The sequence below is a fragment of the Acromyrmex echinatior genome, chromosome 3, assembly GCF_024713525.1.
Source record: "Acromyrmex echinatior isolate Ae372 chromosome 3, ASM2471352v2, whole genome shotgun sequence".
Lineage (NCBI taxonomy): Eukaryota > Metazoa > Arthropoda > Insecta > Hymenoptera > Formicidae > Acromyrmex > Acromyrmex echinatior.
In genome coordinates this window covers 19,406,615-19,421,241 of record NC_141854.1, presented here as the reverse complement: position 1 = coordinate 19,421,241, position 14,627 = coordinate 19,406,615, and the positions used below count along the sequence as shown (strand labels likewise).

The window sequence follows — 14,627 nt, the reverse complement described above, 5'->3', positions numbered from 1 at the left end:
CAGTAGATATAGCAATGATCTTAATCAGAGCGATTAATCAGTGTCAGGAAACTAGGAAATCGTAGGATTACAATGATCATTCGATCATAATACACATTTGGACATTGGTCGACAGATTTGAACGGAATGGTATTAATGGTTATCATGGAAGTATGCAAGGCGGACAGATACAGCGCTGAGACAGAAGAGCGAAAAGGACGGGTTCATCGCCACCATGAGATAGAAAGAGAGAGAGGGGGATATGTAGAGCAAGGGTGGGGGTGGAGGGATAGTCTCGCTATGTATTTTCGGCGGAACCCTCTTGCTGTCGTTACCGAGGGACGTTTCGACACGACCGACAATCCCAACTCCGAAATGCACTCTGGACGGTCGTTTGCATAGCTGCATAAAAAAGCGCCTGATGTTGGACGACATATTAACGTGCCATATGGCGTTTGATAAGCGAGACTCGTGGCACGATTCATAACGAGACGTAGGCGCTACCATTCTCGCCAAATAAAGTTTCTTGATGTAGCAATTAAATTTCTACAACTGTTTTTCTTCGCTAGAAACGTAAATTTCTAACAAGAGAAATTAACCTTAAGTTATTACGTTGTAACTATTTTTTGTATGTTTGCAATGAAAAAATGGTTGAAAATAGACAAACCAGAAAATGATGATTAAATCAAAATTCCGATTATTTCAACTAGAATTTTAGTAGATTTAATTAGAAAATTTTCTGATTAAATATCTACTAAAATCCTAGTTGAGATAACCGGAGAATTCTAATTGATTTAATCAGAATCTTCTGATTTCTTCATTTTCAACCAAACCACCATTTTTCTTGCTGTGTTGATCCTTCAATAAAAATATTATTTATATACATGTAGTTATTTCATTATAATAAATCAGAATATTCCTATACCATTAATTCCTACCTATATTCCTGAAAACGAAATGTTTTCCACAATGTGCGTAACGTTAACCGTCGTGTTATGTTAAATATAAAACCGTATTCGACGCCTCGTGTCGTTTCACGTGTCGGTGCGAATTTCGACGAGCGGACATCTCCATAAAGCGGTGCGTAAAAAGCGATTAAAATGCTTTTTCCCTGCAGCCGGTGCGATCGTCCCAACGCGAATACATTTTTGTAATTACGATGACGGGGTGGCTTTGCATACTGCGATCGAGAGCTTGATGTCCCCAGCTTGCGTGCGATGAGAACGAGTCTCCTCATCGGTGCCGACGCGGTGCGGCGGGTTGCAGCGGCCATCCACCCCCTCTGGGACTCGCATAAGTTAACTTCTTTACGCAAGTAGTAGTGCCACGGATATCTCGGGTTAGGTTGTACGAGCCTGCAGGTTAGGTTGGGGCTAGATTCGGGGTTGGTTCGGTTTTGGGGTGTGTGTCAGTCACCGGGGGATGTTCCACAGCTAAACTCACCCTTCTTCTCCCGGCGGTTTCTCCTCCCTGCCTCATGGGCTCTCTCGCTATTCCCCTCTTCCAGCCCTCTCTCTGTCATTCCGCCTCACTGTCAAACATACACATACATACGTGGCACACGCGCGAGCGCACCCCTGAGAGGGTATATGGGTGTGTGCAGCCGAAGCTCTCTCTTCATCCCTCTTGCTCTCGGTTCTTTCAGCCCCTGTACACCCCCGCGAGGATCAATACGAGCCAGTGGTTATCGTGCTTCGATACTCTCTGCGCTCTCTTGTCGGCCATCCTCCGAAAAGATTTTGGAAATCGGTAGAGAGAGTTGATTGCTTTATAAGCAACAATAATTCTTATAGAGATAGATTCTGCGTGAGAAATAGAGAGTTCAAAAAATTATCTCGTGCTTAGATTCAGGAATATGGAATAATTCGTAAGAGAGAATTGTTTAAAATTTCCATTAAAGTAAAACAGAGAATTAGATTTAATTTTTTTCTCACGGTTAAAAAATATTTTCTACAACTTCGTTTTTAAAATTAGATAAATTATGTTGTAATCTGATATTATTATTGCATCGTGAAATTATTTTCCGTTGTGCAATAAAAACAATTTTTTAAATTAAAAAACTCGAACATCATGTCGCAATTAAAAAATTTAATGAACGCGTGCCCCCTCCCCATGTCGAACTTAATGTAAAAATGAAGTTACGCGATGGTAAAATTCACATCGATACGTTCAACGCCAGAATACCGCAGGAAAAAAAAGCAACGGTGTTTCATCTCGACAATACGAAGCGTCAGAGAATTCATTAAAAATTTTAATTAACGACGCATTTCGAATGTGCTCGATGGTAACAAAGCAACTTCATGAATTGCAAAAAAGGGAGAAAAACAGCGACAGCGTAGTTAAGCGAGCATGTGTAAAAGCTTGACTCATGGTTTTTGAGTATCATACATGCGAATGTTGTAATACGACTTACTGTATTACTCATCCATGGAATCGTATACATTAATAAATATGTGAAATGAAAAAGGTTATCGCCAAAAAAATTTTATTTTATGTGCTTGCACTTCGATGTTAGTTTATTATAGAAGATTATTAAGAAAATAAATCCGAGAGGTATGTGTTGTGTGTACAATATGTGTATATATATATAATGTCATAATAGTCCGCAAATTTAAAGTTAGAAGCCATTTCTCTCTAGCGAGCCATGTTTGCAAATAAACTATATGTAATAAAGAATGAAAAATTTATACCAATTTTTTGAGATATTTTAAACGATCTATAAATTGGACGATAAAATATATTCAAAATAGAAATTGTCATAAAAATTTGTCCGTTTATGTTAAATATGAAACTTTGGCATTCAATAACACACCATTGTCGTTAGCAGTGAACTTAAAAAATCTATTATCAATAGAATGTTAAAAGCATTTTCTTTCAGTTCCATTTTATAAAAGCAGCTAGGTACACGTACTGTATAATTTAGTAATCTATAAAGCGTAAATTACAGTGATGTGAAATGTAATTCTTAAGTCATAGTTCCTAACTATTCCTCATATTATTTATAGAAGCTGTCCCTGTGCTAGTAATCTGTGCAAATCCGTAAGCTTTAACATCGTACTTATACCCATTAAAAATTTTATACTAGACAAGACAGCTTCAATCTGCAACATTAAAGCAAAGATAGTTGTATGTGCGAGAGAGAGAGAGAGAGAGAGAGAGAGAGAGAGAGAGAGAGAGAGAGAGAGAAGGAGAAACGTTGATACATTAATTAATTAAAAAATTAAAAACAGACTGATCGATTTTACATTAATTACTAATATACTTATTTAATAAAAATTTAATTGCTGTACATATACGCATATCACATTTTTATAATGTTCGTTTTAAAATTAATTTATTATAAATAAAAATGTTTAACATATAAATGCAATTATTATGTTATAAAATATCTTATCATTTAAATAGTGCAGAGTTTATATAAAAGTATAAAAATTTGTAAGAATTTTCTTATTTTTCTTTGTATCGAGGAATTAAACTATCTGCAATAGATAGTGAGAAGAAAAATCAAATTGTGTTAAAACATTATAATTATGTAAAAACTTATATTTTTACTGTATCACAACAATGTTGTATCTATATTTGTTTAAAATATATTTATTATATTAGTTTAAAATATATCTATTATATATCTATTATATATCTATTATATAATATATCTTATATAATATATATAAATATTGAAATCAAGAACATTCAATTTTGTCGCATCTTGAATATTGCGAAATACGCATGTTTGAATGATCGAAATACTCTGTTTGCGCAATTGTTTCGCCAGTCGCCAGCTCCAACAAGTCCTGCGGTCAACAGTGTATTCAAAGTTGCCATGAATCGGCTCGGCGATCGATAACGCATCGCGCAATAGGATTGGCTAACGAGGCGCTATTTGCTTACGGGTTCCCATGGCTTTTCCACGGAAGCCACGGATGACTTTCCCAACGAGAGAAGGGTTTCAAAGTTTAACGATCCGACGTAGGTAAGTATAATGTACACGAACGAACAAACGAATGAACACGACGGGGCTGCAGCCCTTCAAGAATACGCGACACAATGAATTTTTCAGCAGCAAGTCTTGCTAAGTAATTAACTATTTCTCTTTCACTGACAATTAATTTATTTCCAATTATTGGAAAAAAGACGCTGCTGCCCAAACTAAGCCCTAATTTTAAGTCATAAAAATATGCAATTAAAAAATTATAATTTCAAATATTTTATAATAATAGATTGTCTGTATAGTAAAAGATTTTCAGACAATTTTAATCGTGCGCAATGACGAACGTTCGGACGCGATATCAAATTTCACATATAAATTTATATACCTATTTTTGATGGCGTAATATAAGATGGTATTATACAACCTCAGAATGAATATAGTATAAATATTCCATCTTCGAGATTAAATATCCCAAGGCACATGGAATAGGAGATTCGCCAGTGGTATATGCTACATTGCTATCGAGTAGAGGCTGTATAATGCTGCGAGGACCAATGGGGAACGCTGACAGTAAATCCGGCGGAAGCTTTACCTATTCGAGGACAATATCGCGAAATGGCAGCACCCGCAAAACACGACATAAGCTTCCAACGTTGGTGATAATGGTTGTCGGTTGTCTATGCGGAAAATAAATTCCTTTTGCATAAGGTATCATATTTTCAATAATCTAAACACGAAATGTTTTTTTTTTCAGAAAAAGGATTTATATAACAACATTCTGATATCCTTTTTTTAAAAATATATACATATATCTCATATTTCTTCGTTTGTACGCTTCTTTGTTGTTTTCGATTTGCGAAACGGATTTGGGATAAGGATACTTGTTAAAAAATTTCCAATAGGTTTCCAATTTCAAAATATGTATAAATTATTTGTATTCTACTTGTTAAAGTCAAAATTACTCTGTTTCTGCGAAACTTGTAATTTTCCAAGAAGAGATATTCTTTAAGCGATAAGGTCCGGTTATCACTGAGATGCGTGCCGTGTCTGCAGCATATGATTGATTTAAAATCATTATGGAACCCACGTGAAAGAAGAGAAGACGTGAAAAGAAGAGAGACGATTTTTGCGATTGGTTCGCGTTAGTTGCGTGTAGTGAAACACGCGCGGAAGATAGCACGTGATCTATCACCGAGAACAGACAACGAAGCAGGCAACAAGCAACGAGCGCCGCAGCAAAGCAGTGAAGCATCGCAGTACACGTGGTAACCTGCATTGCAACTGACACACGCTCGATATTTTGCGCGCATTCTACTCTAGGCAAAAAAAAAAAAAAATAAAATAAAATAAAATTAAATTAACGTAACTTCTTTACCGTTAAAAATGTCCGATCAACATTCCACTATTGTCACACGCGCCATTGCATGATGTTGCATACCTCCCTTTGCATTCCTACCACGGAAAACTCGTAACTGGCAACTCGGATGAAAAATGCAATGCTACCGTGTTTCTTTTGCAATCGAGAATTCCGCCCGCGGAAACTTCGAAGACTTCGTTAACCCAGGCGAATGAGAAAAAGCGAATCTCGGCGCAGATTCTTGCGCCGCGGACGGAAAACTTTGCGATGACGGCTCTGCTCTTGCCGGATGCAGCTTGAATAATTGCGAAAAATAATTGAAACGGAAGACTCAATTTATGATCGGACAGTCTCGCGTCGAGACCAAGTAGGAAAAAAAAAAAAAAAATTATGAACTCGGTCTCCGAGATTTATCATGAAGAGCGAATCTTGTTACAAGTATCTATATTTACACCCTCGTACGTTTTTAATGGAGGATTAATTTATATAACCCAATTTTCGCTGTGCTCGGATATAATAATTGCTTCAACGGTATAGATAGTGAGCGGCGAAACAATGCGATTACAGTTTTTTTCCTGAATATTTGCGTCGTTGAAAGTAAAATGCGCAAATAACGCGGCGGTTTAAAATGAAAAAGCAGGTGCACGTGAAAATTGTACGTATTGAATTAGAGTGGTACGCGAATAAGTAATGTAATACATTATTATGAAGACTGTTATCCTTAAAATTATCTTGTCGCAAATTACAAGCATTACTCAACGCGAATGCAACGCGGTGACGTTACGCTCGATATTTTTTATAAGCCATATGGATACCTTGCGTATCTACGAACCGTTTAATTATTTCCGCTTTTCTCAGGTCTTCGTGATACGTTAAAAAAAAAAGTTTGCTTTGTTGAGAGTAAAAAAATCAAATCGCAAAATCATACCGCAGACGTTTTAAAAATTTAACCATTAGAGGGCGATGGGTCTATTTGTAAAATCTTATTGTTTTTCCTCGAGTACAATTGTTTCATTATTTCATTGTATTCCATGTCTCAAAATATGACTGTTTCAGCGCCATTATATAGTGACTTTCTCGTTCTGTAAAAGTTATAATATGAAAAGTGGCTAAATGTGACACGTTCGATTAAACGTAAAACAATTGCTCTAGTTTTTATTTAATACGCAGTAGAGGAAAAACATTGTCAACAGAATTAAAAGAATTGTATTTTATTATTTCTTTACATTGTAGAGATATATGGATGCTTATTTCGAACATCTAATTAAATTACAAATTATGAATTCAGTTTACGTTCTCGTCAATAAAATTAAACTGAACAAAATGTACGAGTTAATGAACGCGTGCCACGCTAACGTGAGCGCATTCGTCACAATTTTTCGCATAATTTTCAACACCGCGTTATGCAGATGTCGAAAACAGCTGGCAGCGTGCACGTGTTTGTAGTACGTGACGTCATCATCGATTTCAGACACCGATACAGCTCAGATGCATAGATTGCGCCTATTTCATCCCTTCTCGCTCTCTTCATCTCATTCCCGTTTTCCTTTTCTCCCTTCGGTTCTTTCTCGATCCCTCCGCCGAGGTTAATGTACGCGATGCCGAAAGATTCTACAACCATCCCCAAGGGGAATCATTCCCGTGGAAAAAACGCGGAAAAACTCAGTAAAAACTACAAAAAAAAATTGAGAAATAAATTATTCTTTGAATAGAATTAACTCTCCCTTAGTTTCCATTATACGCGAGAACAGTACGAGGAGTCCTATGATTGCTATCGTATGAAATTTACATTAAGTGTCTTCAAAATTATTAAATAGAAAATTTAAATAATATCAATTCACGTGTAAAACGTATATCCCGGGAAAAATCTCAATTTCTCATCGATAGAGGTTCATTAATAAAAAAAATTGACTACCAAGATGGAACTTGTCATTATGTCAGTTGCAAAATGTTGCTGTCGAATGAGATTTTTAATGCAGCGTTTATGACGATGGCGTGCAATAAAGCGTCATTCTCGTCTCTCCTTTTATGTTGAAAATCTACCCGAAGCAGCGCATCGTAAAATTTTTATTTCGCCGCGGGAAAAAAAGAGAGAAATAATCGCGCCGTATTAAATGTTCCCTTCACAATGGGGTTGAAGTTTCGCGCGGAAAGTGAGAGAAACGAGATGAGTTCTCGCATGGAACAGCAGAACACACCTTCCCTCTCTCGGACGCATTCTTACAATGACAATCACAGTAGATGAGGGCACTGAAGAAAACCACGGAACGAAGCCGAGGACAACGATGAAAAAAGGTTGGCGAAACCCTTAAATTTACACGCGTCGCAAGTTCGCCCTTTGCGGCCTTCCTTCTGGCCCTCGCGAGCTCGTTAGAAATTCTTTGTATCGGCGCCGAATCATCTTTATTCTCAAAATCACAATACTTTTTTTTATCATCATCGGCCGATCGCGCATTATTACGAAACGTGAGATAGATAATACGGTACTCACGAAAAATCGAGAAGACGCGAAGATCCAATTAGAACACCAGGAGTATCACCTTACCTGAAACAAGGAAAATGATTGTTGTCATCAGTTACACCGTTGTATAATAAAGTAATGAGAAATGACACTCTAAATATCATGAACATTGCGACCGAGTTATTTATGTAATGTTTATGTGAAAAGAGAAGAGAGAAATGGGACAAAAAGTATTTCACGATAAAGTTACGATGTATTCTCGCTTCGTAGGATTGACTGGCGATCGGACATGCATCAAGTAATTCGAGACATCGAATGTTTCCACGTGGTAATCTCTTTCACGGTGCACTTTTGATGAGAACACGTGTGTGTTCACGCGTAATGGTACTAACTAACTCGATTGCACTCGTTGGCTTTTTCATAACGGGATAGCATCCCGTTCTTTGACAATAGAATCGTTCGCAAAATATTTGCCGAAAGGCCGGAAAATATGGTAGTCGCCGTGTTGCAACAATCTGTCGTGTAGTCCGTTGATAAAGAATATCGAATACATGTTGTAAATGCGCATCAATGCTCTATAATGCGTCAATTATTATTTGTAATCGATTTAGTACAGACTGATAACGATAGCAATATGATAATGCACGATGTTGTTATAATACTATATACATGTATATCGCTATATTTTACATCAAGATTATACGTGCAAGTTATTGAATGTTGATGATTATACTTAGTACTAAGGTATTGGTATTATGTAATGAATAAAGATAGGTATGCGTGATAATTTAAGATAATAACTAAATTAGTTATAAAGCGTTGTTAAAATATTTTTCTGCAAGTAGCATAGATCGGGGAGAATGTTGTAACAGAGCTATTGTTCATCACTTCCAATGATTTAATGACTGTAATAGAAAAGAAAGGCAATAAGCTCTATAGTAAGAGACCTCGAGAAAGAAGTGGAGAGAATGAAGTATAAATGAAGGGAAAGAAAAAGCGAACGTGCGCAATTGCAATTGCTGTCGACGACGAGACATTTTACCTTCGACATCTGATATTTCGAGAGTATTAAATTCCCTGGGTTTGCACGCCCACGCCCTTGTAAGCGACAGCCCCGAGGGAGAAGGTTTTCAGCATGGCGGCGGTAGCGAAAAAGATACCGACCCTCTCTCTATTTCTCTCCCTTTCCCACCAATCCCGTTTTTCTCTCGTTCTTTAACGAATCACTATCACGCAGTACCATGTGACCGCGTTTCTTCGAGGATAAGCTTCATCGCAATGTCGTCTTCATCTCTTTTACGTCGACATTCACTGGCCATGCGTAAATACGTGTAAAGGATTAAAGAATGTGGGGCAGTAACGTGGTATACAACTGAGAAAGCTTACGAATTTAGTATTCTTTGAGGTAGCTTTGTGTGAAGATTATACAGATACCCTAGCATCCTTTCTTCTTATATTAAAAAAAAAACGCGAGATGCTTTAAAGGAGAAAATTTGGTATCATTAAAAAAACAAAATATCACAAAGTTTTTATACAGTATTAACTACAGAAACAATAATTTATACTAAAATATTATATCAATTTAGCAGTCCTACATCACCATTAAATTGTAGAAAAAAGGAGATGGAAGAGTCTCTTGCTCCATCGGACTTTTATCTCACAATAAAATGAAAAATTGAAGTCTTGCGCAATAAAGAGCAATTTCACGAGCAAACAACTGCAATTAATTACGAGTTTAAATGAAATATTTATTTTGCCGCATGAAAAAAATTGCATCAAAAATAAAATTGTCCATAAAAATGCTGTATTGATGAATCTCTCTTTTGTATATTTAATAATAAATATTATTTAACCAAAATACAAATCTTAATTTTCGTAACGAGACAAACATTTTTACGAAAATGATACTGAACATGCCTACGTGTACGGTGTAGACATCGCTGTTATTTGCTGTGATGAAACGTCATTTAACGAAGCCAATACTTGCTGGCTATTACGCACGACTCATTAACGATAGCCATTGTTTGATGCGCATATCCATTTCGACACAAATGCCAAGGTGACTGTGCGATCACGATTGTTGCGAATGCTGCGAGCCTTAATTAATATGCGAATCTTAGGAGAGACATGAACGTGCATTGTGGAAACGGGCGTTAAAATTGTTGCTAGCGAATTAACTCCCTAATTAACGACCGCGGCCTGTGACATCGTTATTAGGATAAAATGAGAGATGACATACATGCTACTGAAAAACTTCCATTAGCGTGCTCCAAACATGCATCATTCCAAATTAACCTTCGTGAAGAAGAGAGATTGTAATTAACACTGGACGATTATGTTGCTAATAGTTGAAAATTTAATTTAACAAATCTTATATAAATCGATGATTAGTTGAGAAAAGAATTTCTTCATTTTTCGGAATAAAATCTGCCGTAACAATTTTTATCTCTACCGATACCGCTTCCGATAGAGAAAGGAGACATGCACGAAGCGATATATCGTATAGTATACCTGCGTAAGAAGGATATAATTTCTTATCTGAACGCTGCGTTCACAACGCGAGGGCACCTTCCACGAGTTAATCGATCGCGGCGTGAACGTTCCCATAACTTATCTACGTGCAAGAGCTTGTAGGAACCGACGAAGTTAGCGGGCGTCGTCATAACGCCGCGTGCGTTATACGGGCAAATCGTTCGATCGGCTGGAAATGAAATTTACGAGGCGACTATACGTGCAACGTTGCACCCTGGTAATTTTCCGGCGACAAATCTCAACCTCTCTCCCTCAGGGGGGAGAAGTATTCTGCCAATCGTCGATTCTCTCCTCGCTCCGCATTTCGAGTCGCATGAAAGTCGAGTTACATTGAACAATGGTGGCCACCAAATACACAAGATTATTATGCGAAATAGATTAGATTTTGTCGGATAAAAGTTTTTCGGTGAATTAACTTTGACATGTTGAATTTTATGCATCTCGCGTTACGCGCGTGTAACATCGTCCTAACTTTAGCGAAGTGACTATGAATCTAATTTTCGTATAATACAATCTAAATACTCCATCGTGATAATATCGCGCGACTGAATATCCGTAAGCACGCGATTTATGACTTGACATGAGAAAATTTGCAAGTCCGAGGAATAAATGGGGAAAGACGTAAATCCTCCCTATTCAATTTTATTAAAAGACTAAATTCTTGGATGTAGTCTCTACATATATCATTACAATATCCTTTTTTCTATGATATTGCGTAAATGAAGACGCCAGCTTATCGTAATAGAACACTTTTAGTTGCGTTACTGCAAGTATGTATGGCGTCATGTCGTATAATGTGAATCGACCTTAATCTGTCCTCATCGCCATGAAACGGAAACCGGTTTTCGCATTCTCAGACAGGCCGAAGCTTAATCCAGGTATGCACACATCGTCGATTATCATATTAAATGTACCGGTATGTTTGCGGTCATTGGGTTGAGGTGGGACACATACCGAGTTTACATTTGGTCTTCCATTCTCGCGTAGCCATCGCATAATTAATATGATTTGTCTCACCGCATCTTTTCATTTTTCATGCGACCAATAAACGAGCCAATTAAAATTATCAACTTTGTAGTCAGCATTTGTTGCAATAATAATTAAATCCTTCGAAAAATAATTATAAGATGTCCATATAATACAAAATTGCATTTAAATGAGTATAAATGTGAACGTAAATTTTCGTTTTAATAATGAATTTACGCAGCAAAGCAGAGCAAATATAATGACGATAATAACGCGCTTGTATTCAACATTAAAATGTTATAAAAAAAATGAATGCGTTCTCTCAAAAAGAAAAAAAAAATCTTATTTAAATTAAACAAAAATTATTATACGCGATAGAAAATATTTATGGTAGTAAAATATTATAACATAGATAAAATTAAAAATTCTATGCCTTAGGGGGAATAAAAGCAATTATATGTCGGCACTTGCCTGAAATTTTACGAACGCCCGATTACTTGGAAACTTTTCGAAGCCGTACGATAAATTCTAACGCAGCTACTACCTGATACTCAGACTGCGTTTTTTTTTTTTTTTGCTGTAACGGGCGAACTTGAAAAGGCAAATTAGAGAGTTCCCCGAATCGATCAGTCTGTGGTTACTACCTCGATGATGATAGGTCGAGAATCTCAGGGGCAATCGTCGAATACATGGTTTGTGTGCACAGCGAGAAAAAGCATGCCATATACTACGTTATCCAAGGTTCGCGTTATGCGAATCGCACGAACGTTACTATTATTGCTGTTAGATCGAAGGGAACGCGACATGATTGCGCTGAGAAAGGGACACGTGGCCTTTCGAAGCTGTCGATTGTGTCCTTTCATAGTCGGTTAGGTTTCACAGTCGGAGACGGGATATTTTTTCATTTGCGCGGTTTTTGCTGTCCTTCATTGCCTACACAATCGAAACAATTAATTCCGCTGTAAGAGGCCGATCTACGTATCGGCGGAGTAAGCGAAAAACTTATTCATACGGTTTGATCATATCTTCTAGAGATATCGTGGGGATTAGCCTGATTCGGTTTATGTTAATCAAGCTTTTCTAAAGATTGGAACGTTTTTCCTCCAGTTTTCGCTCACTACCTACTCAGGGAGTACTCCATAATGTATAAGATTGCAATAAGCGCGCGACATTGGGTAGAAAGCCTTAAGCTCTTTCACCCACAAAGGGAATCCGCGGAAATATAGAGGTATCTTCATTATCATAAGCCCTATAATAGCAAATAAACGTCAATGGTAAAGGACTAAGATAGAAAGATATTATTATATTATTGCTACTGGATTTCCTCGATATAATGACCATGATATCTGCATTTGCAAATCCATTTGCTCTCATTTCAATAGTATTCACCTCTATGAGTAATAATCATTAATGGTTGAATAATGAAACAGATGATAAGTACCCTCGACATGAATGATTATTGAAACAACGAAATACAAACATGAAACGTGAAATAGCTTCTTTCGTTATAACACAAAATGTCATTTTTGGTTAATATTTGATTTGCCATTAGTTCGATCTACCTACCATTGTCTACCGAGTTTATTGCGATCGTTCAGTTCTTAGGTCGTCATAGCCAACCGATCGTAGCCTATTTGTCGATTCCGCGCAACGACGTGTAGCCAGCAACAGTAAGCAGCGAAGAGGATCGGGGACCGATTTGAATGATAATCGGACGGATATGATTGATTTATGAATGCGGTATGGTCGGTGCGCACTAGCTAGACGAGATTAATCTTCATTACATGACGTTATCCCGTCTGGCTGCTCTTGTCGTGCAAAAGGGATCGAGGTATACGCCGCGGTAGGTAGCTGCATTATTAAGATTGGTCCGCGGTCCCCGTAGTCATTTTCAAGAAACGATACCTTGCAACGGAGATTCTCAGGACTTGAATGTGCAAACGAAGAAACGTTACTCGATGTAAGAATATAAATGACGCAAGACCTCTTTCCTTAGCTATATTTTCTCACACTTTCAATACAAAAAACTATATGTCTATTTCTGTCTTCAACGATTGTAATACTTTGTATTTAAGTAACAATAAAATAAACTAAATTTGATGAGTAAACGATCTTAATAATAAAGTTATTATTTAGTTAACAATTTTATTTATTTATTATATATAATTATATCTACAACTATATTTTTTACATTTTTAAATGTAACCATTTATTTTAAAAATTTATATAAAAAGGGAATAAAAATTATAATAAAAAATTATATTCTTGACTGAAAATTATATTCTTAATTATTTCTTGACAAATATGTCTGAATAAGCCTCGTGCATGCCTCCTTCATTCATGAGTGACAGGTCATCATAAGACTGGAGTTCAAAGTTCTCTTTCTTAAATTACTGTACTGTTAAATTGACTCTAAAGATAATTCTCTAGAGTTTCTTAAATTCGTGAATATCTTGTGAATTTAGGTAGATGTCTCTACGAATAGAGGTTATATCATCCTTTCTTTGTTCTCATCCAATAAGTCAACTTGATGGATAAAAAAAGTGTATGTGATTGGTGATTTTAATTAAAAAATTCCATAATACTATGTTTACAGGAAGCTATCACATTTTTAAAAAATTTTATACTAATATGGTATCATGATTAGTGAAAAAATGAGAGAGAAAAAGATACATTTCATAAAGATACATTCAATAAGAAATGTTATAAATACACTTTAAAAATTCATTAGAGATGTGACTAAAGAATGCAAGAAAAAAATTATATTGTAAAAATACAAATAGTACAAAGCTTATCAGTTGTTATTAGATTAAAAATTTAAAATATGTAAGTTCAAGTTGCTGACAAGTGCTTGACATGCACATAACTGGAATTTATATAATATACTGGAAAAAGAGGCTGGTTGCATTAATTGGAATTCTGGTTGAAAATGGACAAATCATAATTTTCTGATTAAATCTATTATGATTCTAGTTGAATTCTGACTGATATGGTCAGTATCTTCCAATTTGTTCATTGTTTTGAACCAGAAATTTTTTTCAGTATTTCTTGTCGACAAAATCTTAGATCTTCTCGAATGGACAGTAATTGGCACATATAAAAACGGCTGTTACATTTCACTGGCAAAAAGGGAGTTTACAGCACATCTACGCGATCGCTCTTCTTCGCTTTGTAATCCAACAGAAACCGACCCAGATCTAGGATACCCTTCGACCTCCACTAACCGTTGGATGATGTCTATGGCGAGTCACGAAGTCGAATACTCGACGACTCGAGGAAAGAGAAGCAGCCGGTTGAGATCTAAGAGACCAACGCGACTCGAGGCGGACCAACTCGAAGATGGATTCAGGTTGATGAAAAACATATCTCCCGCAGATTACACGGATTCCAAGTTTATTTCG

General features: G+C 36.5%; 1 protein-coding gene across 5 annotated transcripts in view; it reads right to left on the bottom strand.

The window, feature by feature from the left end:
• LOC105148847 (protein gustavus) overlaps positions 1-14,627 on the bottom strand; it is a 272,603-nt gene that overhangs the window by 145,493 nt on the left and 112,483 nt on the right. The window contains exon 3 of one of the 5 annotated variants that reach the window (XM_087404856.1): positions 7,759-7,812. The exons of the other annotated variants lie outside the window; for them this stretch is intronic. The gene's annotated coding sequence lies outside the window, so the exon portion shown is untranslated. The remainder of the gene's footprint in view (positions 1-7,758; positions 7,813-14,627) is intronic. 5 annotated transcript variants of the gene reach the window in all.